General features: G+C 35.6%; 1 pseudogene; it reads left to right on the top strand.

The window, feature by feature from the left end:
* The first annotated feature begins 468 nt into the window (after positions 1-468).
* Positions 469-1,262, top strand: LOC125410141 (acyl-protein thioesterase 1 pseudogene; annotated as a pseudogene).
* Positions 1,263-7,167: the final 5,905 nt, after the last annotated feature.

The following is a 7,167-nucleotide window of genomic DNA, read 5'->3' as shown; positions in this document are numbered from 1 at the left end:
TTTTTTTTCTCTTGATTCTTAGAGGAAGGCTTACTGGCAAACCTTCTTTGCTGCTTTGTTATCAGGATTTTGTGTCATTTCAGGTAACCATCAATAGAAAGGGTATTATAAAGACCTAGACAGATGTGAACTATAGATTGTCTATGGAAAATATGGGTCACTGGTCAACTTCTCTGGTGAACAAAATTGTCAAATAAACCCAAAGTACACACTAAACATTAATTCTTGCTTGAGAACTTTTAGCCTTAGATAACTTCTTCAGGCATTCTATCAGTGGAAATGAGAGTACTTCTCTATAGACATGCTACTGTGAAAATAAAATCACAGAATCTAGGCAATCATTTTGGACTTTGAATGAGCTAGAGAAAGTAATGGAATTTATTTTATTTACTTGAATTAATTTCAGGCTAGAAAGCAAGAAGAAGCCAACTCCCTTCCGCTTCCGACTCACTGACCGCCAGCCGGTGGATGTGCGGAAACAACATGTGGGCCCTACTGCCCCGTCGTGCCTGCTGACCGGAAGGTCACCGCTGCGATTATTTTCCTACACGGATTGGGAGATACTGGGTATGGATGGGCAGGAGCCTTTGCAGGTCTCAGAAGTTCCCACATCAAATACATCTGTCCACAGGTGCCCATCATGCCTGTTACATTAAATATGAATATGGCATATTTCATATGGTTTGATATTATTGGACTTTCACCAGATTCTCAGGAGGATGAATCTGGAATTAAGCAGGCGGCAGAAAATGTAAAAGCTTTGATAGAGCAAGAGGTGAAGAATGGCATTCCCTCTAACAGAATTATTTTGGGAGGATTCTGTCAGGGAGGCACTTTGTCTTTATATACTGCTCTTACTACACAGCAGAAACTGGCCGGTGTCACTGCGCTTAGTTGCTGGCTTCCACTTCGGGCTTCATTTCCACAGGGTCCTATCAATAGTGCTAATAGAGACATTTCTATTCTACAGTGCCATGGAGATTGTGACCATTTAGTTCCCCTAATGTTTGGTTCTCTTACTGATGAGAAACAGTAAACTCATCCAATGTAATCTTCAAAATCTATGAAGGCGTGATGCACAGCTCATGTCAGCAGGAAATGATGGATGTCAAGCAGTTCATTGATAAACTCCTACCTCCAGTTGATTGACATCACTAAGAGGCCTTGTGTAGATGCTCTCCAGCAGCCCTGTAGTAGAGTGTAAACCTTCTCTCTTGCCTGATCTTAAAGCTTCTAATATTTGCAGTATTAAAATGTTTATCAAATATATACCAATGATACAGACTAAATGATGTCTCCCTCATGGGAAATGATCCTTTTAAGTTTCTATACATACATCTGTTTTATACAATCCCAATTATATAGACTATACTGGGATTAAAGTAGATGAAGAGATGCAGCTACCTTCTTTTTTTCACATTGATTCAGCAAAATAAAATACCACAACCAGAGTTTTATTACATCATTTAAAAATGACTAATGTGCTCCTGAAAATCTGTTGAGGTCTAACAAGCTGCTGAGATATCTGTATGTGACTTGCTATGCTGTGAGTGACTATGGCTCCACTCTACACTGTTTAGTTGCTGTACAGGGTCTGTATTTTATAGGTGTATTCACGTATATGTGACTGCAACACACAAGAATTAGATGGTATTACATTCTCCCTGATACCAGGAACAATGCTAGCAAATGTCAGAAAAATAATACTGTTCTTTTCAATTAATGGCCCTTTTACTGGGGAACCAGGCTGTTCTTTTCCTTCTACTTAATTTTTCTCCTTTTTTTGAAAGTTTTTGTTTCTTGATTTCTTTAATAGAAGACCAATATTGGCTCTGCCATAAAAACCTGTTGATATATACTATAATCTGACACTCTGAATCACAGACATACACTATTTCAGATCTAAGTAATCTGAAAAGAAATCAAACGTTACTTAGACTTACATACTTCAAATAACTGCACCTTAGTCCATCTTTAGACTATAGAGTTGCCAGAATCTTCAGTCCTGATAATAATTCTGTGCTTTTTATTTTTCTGTAAAAAACTTAAGGGGTAAATAATATCTTGGCATGTTCACAAATAAATATTTAAGACCAGTTTTGAAGTCTAATTTCTAAAACAGTTACATGTTATAGCAAAGTTTAAAGTTTATATTATCTATACATATGTTATGTTTGAAACCAAACACTGTTCAAGATGAGCAATCAGGAACTTATTTTTAACTGGTAACTAATTTGAAATTTCATCTTAGTTTTTGAGAATTAGTCTCCTGTACAAACATTAAAATAGCAATTATTTGGTTTTAAATCATCAACATGTCTAGAATACTGGTGAAAATTAAATTAATTTATGTGTAATAAAGACTAATTAGAATCTATATATATCTATATATGCACAGCTGAATATGTTGCAAAAATTATGGTCATTTCTGAACTGTTACTTTTCCTGCTGTTTCCAACTGACCACGCCCATGCTAAGAAGCATCATTATAAACAGGTGCTAATTGATATGGAGATCATTTGGTGAGGACTAGATAGGGTGTTAATAATGAAGCCATACACTTATATCTAGATTTAAAACAATTTCAATCATTTACTATTTTATTTTACTTTGAAGAACATAAACTTGCTTCAGCTGTACCATCAGTAAAATTTTATTTGAGGTAAAAAAATATTTCATTGAATTCTTGTGCTATAATGTGGGAAAATGTCATGTTTTTCATAGTTTCTATCAATGTGAAATAAAACTTAATTCTGGCTTTAAAAAAAAAGAAAGCAAGAAGAAATAAACTTGCTGTCAACCCCTAATGTACTGGTTTTGCTCCACTGCTTCTCCCTGTTCTCTTCCCCACTCTGTGCCCCATGCATCCAATTCCTAAAATATGTATTACCAGGGACATTCTTCTTCTTCTAGTGTCATAAAAGGATAATAGAACACAATCACAGAAAAAATGAAAACAAGAAAGGTCTGGTCATTTCTTTCTCCTTAGACACTTTAGATTTTTAGATCATTCCCCATATATATCTGTTCTGTATGTTTGATTTTTGAGTGAATTAATGTATTAAGTATAATGCAAACAAAAGAATAGGAATTAATAATAAGTAACAAATAGAATCAGTATCTAATGTTTGCAACAGCGCACACTGCAGTAGCCCCAATGAAAGGACAAACAACAGGTACCTGCAACACATTTTGGATTTACAAATATGCAACAGAATTATACTCTGTTGAGGCAGCAAATTAGAATTTCTGATTCAGAAAGTCCCCAAAAGTGGCTCCTATCTGTCTCTCCATGGATGATTTCCTGTTGCTGAATTTGTGTCCAATTTTCATTATAGGAATATTATATTGTGGGATAAACAATAAACCTTGGATGGGTATAATTTATATTCTCATGTTTCTCATGGACAAAATATTTTATATTGTGATAATACTTTTTTAAAACCTTTTTATTTTAAAAACAATCTTATTTTTCATAACAATACCAGTTTTCTCTCCCTCCAGTCCTTCGACTCCTCCTACCTTCTACCCACCCCACCCCATCCACTCCTCAGAGAGGGTGAGGCCTCCCATGCTGATTCAACAAAGTCTGTCACATCACTTGAGACAGGACAAGTTCCCACTGTGCCTAAGCCTAGGAAAGTATCCCTCCTTAAGGAATGGGCTCCAAAGAGTCAGTTCATGCACTAGGGATAAATATTGGTTCCACTGCTAGTAGTCTAACTGACCATGCCACACAATTGTCACCCATATTCAGAGGGCCTAGTTTGGTCTAATGATATTTCCTCAGATGTCTTTTCAGGGTCAGTAAGCTACCACTAGCTTGAGTCAACTCTTTCTGTGTGGAATCCCCATCTTGGTCTTGACCTCTCTGATCATACTGTCTCTCCTTGCTCTCTATTACTGGACTCAAGGGGTTTGGCTCAGGGCTTAGCTGTCGATCTCTGCAACTGCTTCCATCAGTTACTGAATCAAAGTTCTATGATGACAATTATCGTAGTCTTCCGTCGGAATACAGGGGAAGAGCAGTGTACCATGCCCTCTCTACTACTGCTTAGATTCTTAGATGGAGTCATTCTTGAGGTTTCCTGGGACTTTCCTTAGTTCCTGGTTACTCACTACACCCATAAAAGTTAACAATTTACTAAGGAGATCTTGTCTACTTCCCCTTCCCAGGGGGATATATGTGTGCCTCTCTTAGGATTCTCCCCAGTGATAATGCTTTAAAAATATGTTCTTTGAAAATTTTATATACATACACCATGTATTTTCATCCTATTCATTCCTACTACCTTCTTTCAACTCCTCCAGAATCCACAAGCTTGTCTCCTTCCCAACTTCTTCTTCCAAAGGTTTTAATAACTATAACTCATTGCTGGCTCTACCAGTTACAGAACTAGAAGCCAGCTTGACTCAGGACCAGTGCTTCTGGAAGATGCTAGGCATAAAGGTCCAAAGCAGAATGGGGCAATCTAATTCCAGAGCCAGTTTTCCAGTGAGCTTAATGAGAATCTAACAGGTTAGCAATATATGTATTCTGAGCTGCAATATCCAACCTCTGGCCCTCAGGAATTTTAAGGAACATGACTACTCCTGCTATAGACATAGCAAAAGAGATGAGTTTCTGATGTGTATAGTCTCTACCCAACTAATAACCACTTCAGTTGAGCTGAATGCTATTCCCGACCTGAACTTCAATTCCTACAAATCCAAAATCTAGTTTAGCATCAGATTATACCTTAGTTAAATGAAATTAAAAGCAAAATTAATTTAAACATATATAATTTGTTAAGAATATATATTTAACTGTGTCATACTGCTTTAATTTTGATTTACGCTATGTATTAAAGGGCACATAAAAAGATAAGAGGAAAATTATCTCTCTATTTTGCATCAGGAAGTGAAGTAAAATGAATACTTATGAACATTCAGAAATCAATCAGCACTACATTGTGCAGTTCTTACTATAAGAGCAATTGAATTGCAGAATAATCTCTGTGGGTCAGAGACTTAAATGTGTCTTAGAAAAGATTTTGCCTAAAAGCCCTATTTAAAGTAGGCTTAAAAAAACAGAAAGAAAAATTGGAAAGCTGGACAGGGATCAAAAATCTTTGGTTGTATAAACTAAAGAGTGAAAAGAAAGCTGGGGCAAATACAATGGCTCTTGTTTGTGTTTGTAAAGCTGAGGCAGGGTGATTGGGAGATGGATGCCTGCTGGAAATGCAATTACATCTGGTCTCAAAAATACCAGGAAAAGGCAGAGCAGAGGTGATTTGATTTCCAGTTGACAATGATGGAGCGATTTAGAGTTTTAAACTAATATATTGCTTGCAATTTCTGTGACTCTTGTTAAGTAGTCCTCACATAGTCTTTATGAGTCATTTTCACCTGCTACACGACTCAGCAATTTCCCCATCCTTCTCTGGTCTGCATATCACGCTCTCATTGTTGTGTTGTGGAAAACTTCTTGGAGTTGTCAGACCATGGAGTTGTCAGATCATCAACACCAACATCTGATTTCATCATTTGTGGACCATTTCTTATTTAGTATTACTCTGGGTGATCATCTCCCTCTGCATTCCAGGAGAGTTGTTGAAGTGGTGGGTCTTCTAGAGATTCAAATGTAGTGAGGAGAGTGGAGAGTGGAGACACAGGGCTTTGCTTCCTTTTCTCTGACTTTCTGCTTTGGTAGATTCTCCTTTTTATTCCCTGTGTTTGTCAAATGAATGAATTTCCTTACTGCCCTCTCATACCAGAGAAAATACTTTCTCAGTTATAATTCTACTCTTTTGAGTCCAAGATACTGCACCATTGCTTCTTGATTCTCTCAAAAACACTGAATGTCCTACCTTTACTTACATGACCTTGTGTACATTTTGTTTTATTATTACTGCACTCATTGATAGAAGCTTGATATTTCCAAATGTAAAACTAATTTTCACATCCATATAAATATTTTGTAGAAAACATCAATTCTATAACAAGCTGTTTGAACCAAAAGTGTGATTTATATCCTAAATTAATAATTTAGGCATGATATTATCAAGGAATTGTGTATTTTGTTTTAATATTCCCTCCTTTGTAGTCACTATCTGTGTTGCACTTATTCTGTTTACCATAAAGTTTCTGAGATGAGTTGATATTTGTTATGAAAGTATATCTTTATCACTTCTCCCTCTTATAAAAATGGATTAAATGCATTTTTAAATAACAAGTTTAAACATGTAATACAGTACTTCATACAGCTATTTTCTATAAAGTTAAGTCAGTTCTAGGCAAGTTGATGACCCCCATTTGATCATTGACATAATGTCGAGTCAAAAATGTTAATTTTCCTGTATGAATTGACCAACAGGACTTAAATTTTTATGTGTTATTATTCATACATTCAAGTTCAAGAAAAACATTTAAGAAAAAAATTGTTTAAATCTTCAATGATGGATTCTTTGATGTAGACTTTATTTTGATTTTGGAGAACCAGAATTAAGTGATACATTATATATATTACTGTATGTGTGTGTGTATACACACACACACACACACACACACACACACACATAGACATACTTGACCAAGTGCACTTACATGTAGTTAAATATTGGAGGATGATTTGTTTATAATGGCTGGTGTTTATGAAATTGACAATCAGATTATGATTAAAACTAGAAATTCAAAGTTCAGAGTTTCTTTATGGCTGAATGGAAATGAAAGTGATTGGTAAACATAGCTATGGAAGCTCATTATGATGACATATTGTACTGCAGATGGTCAGGGGTTCTAGCCTGCACAGTTTTTAAGAAGCGTGAATGACCTTTCCTTACCTTAGTCTAGATTCATTTCTTTACATTTTTATTTTGTTGCTACTGTAATTGAAACACCTTGGCAGCATGCATTTTTGATATGTTCCAAATATAACAGCTTCACTTTTTTGAGTAAATATATTTCTACATATTTAAGACTTAATAGTACTACAAAAATACAACAAGGTCATAAATCTCATTTTCCTCATTTTTAGCCTAGATAGATTTCATATAGAAACTAAAGCAATACATTATATAAATTTTAAAATTCTTCCTTTTTCTTCCTATTCCTGCCTATTAATTGTGCTACAATGGATTTCACTTTCACACACACACACACACACACACACACACACACACACACATA

The sequence above is a fragment of the Myodes glareolus genome, chromosome 13, assembly GCF_982192425.1.
Source record: "Myodes glareolus chromosome 13, mMyoGla1.1, whole genome shotgun sequence".
Lineage (NCBI taxonomy): Eukaryota > Metazoa > Chordata > Mammalia > Rodentia > Cricetidae > Myodes > Myodes glareolus.
The sequence above is the reverse complement of the archived record's forward strand: the minus strand, read 5'-3'. Positions and strand labels throughout refer to the sequence as shown.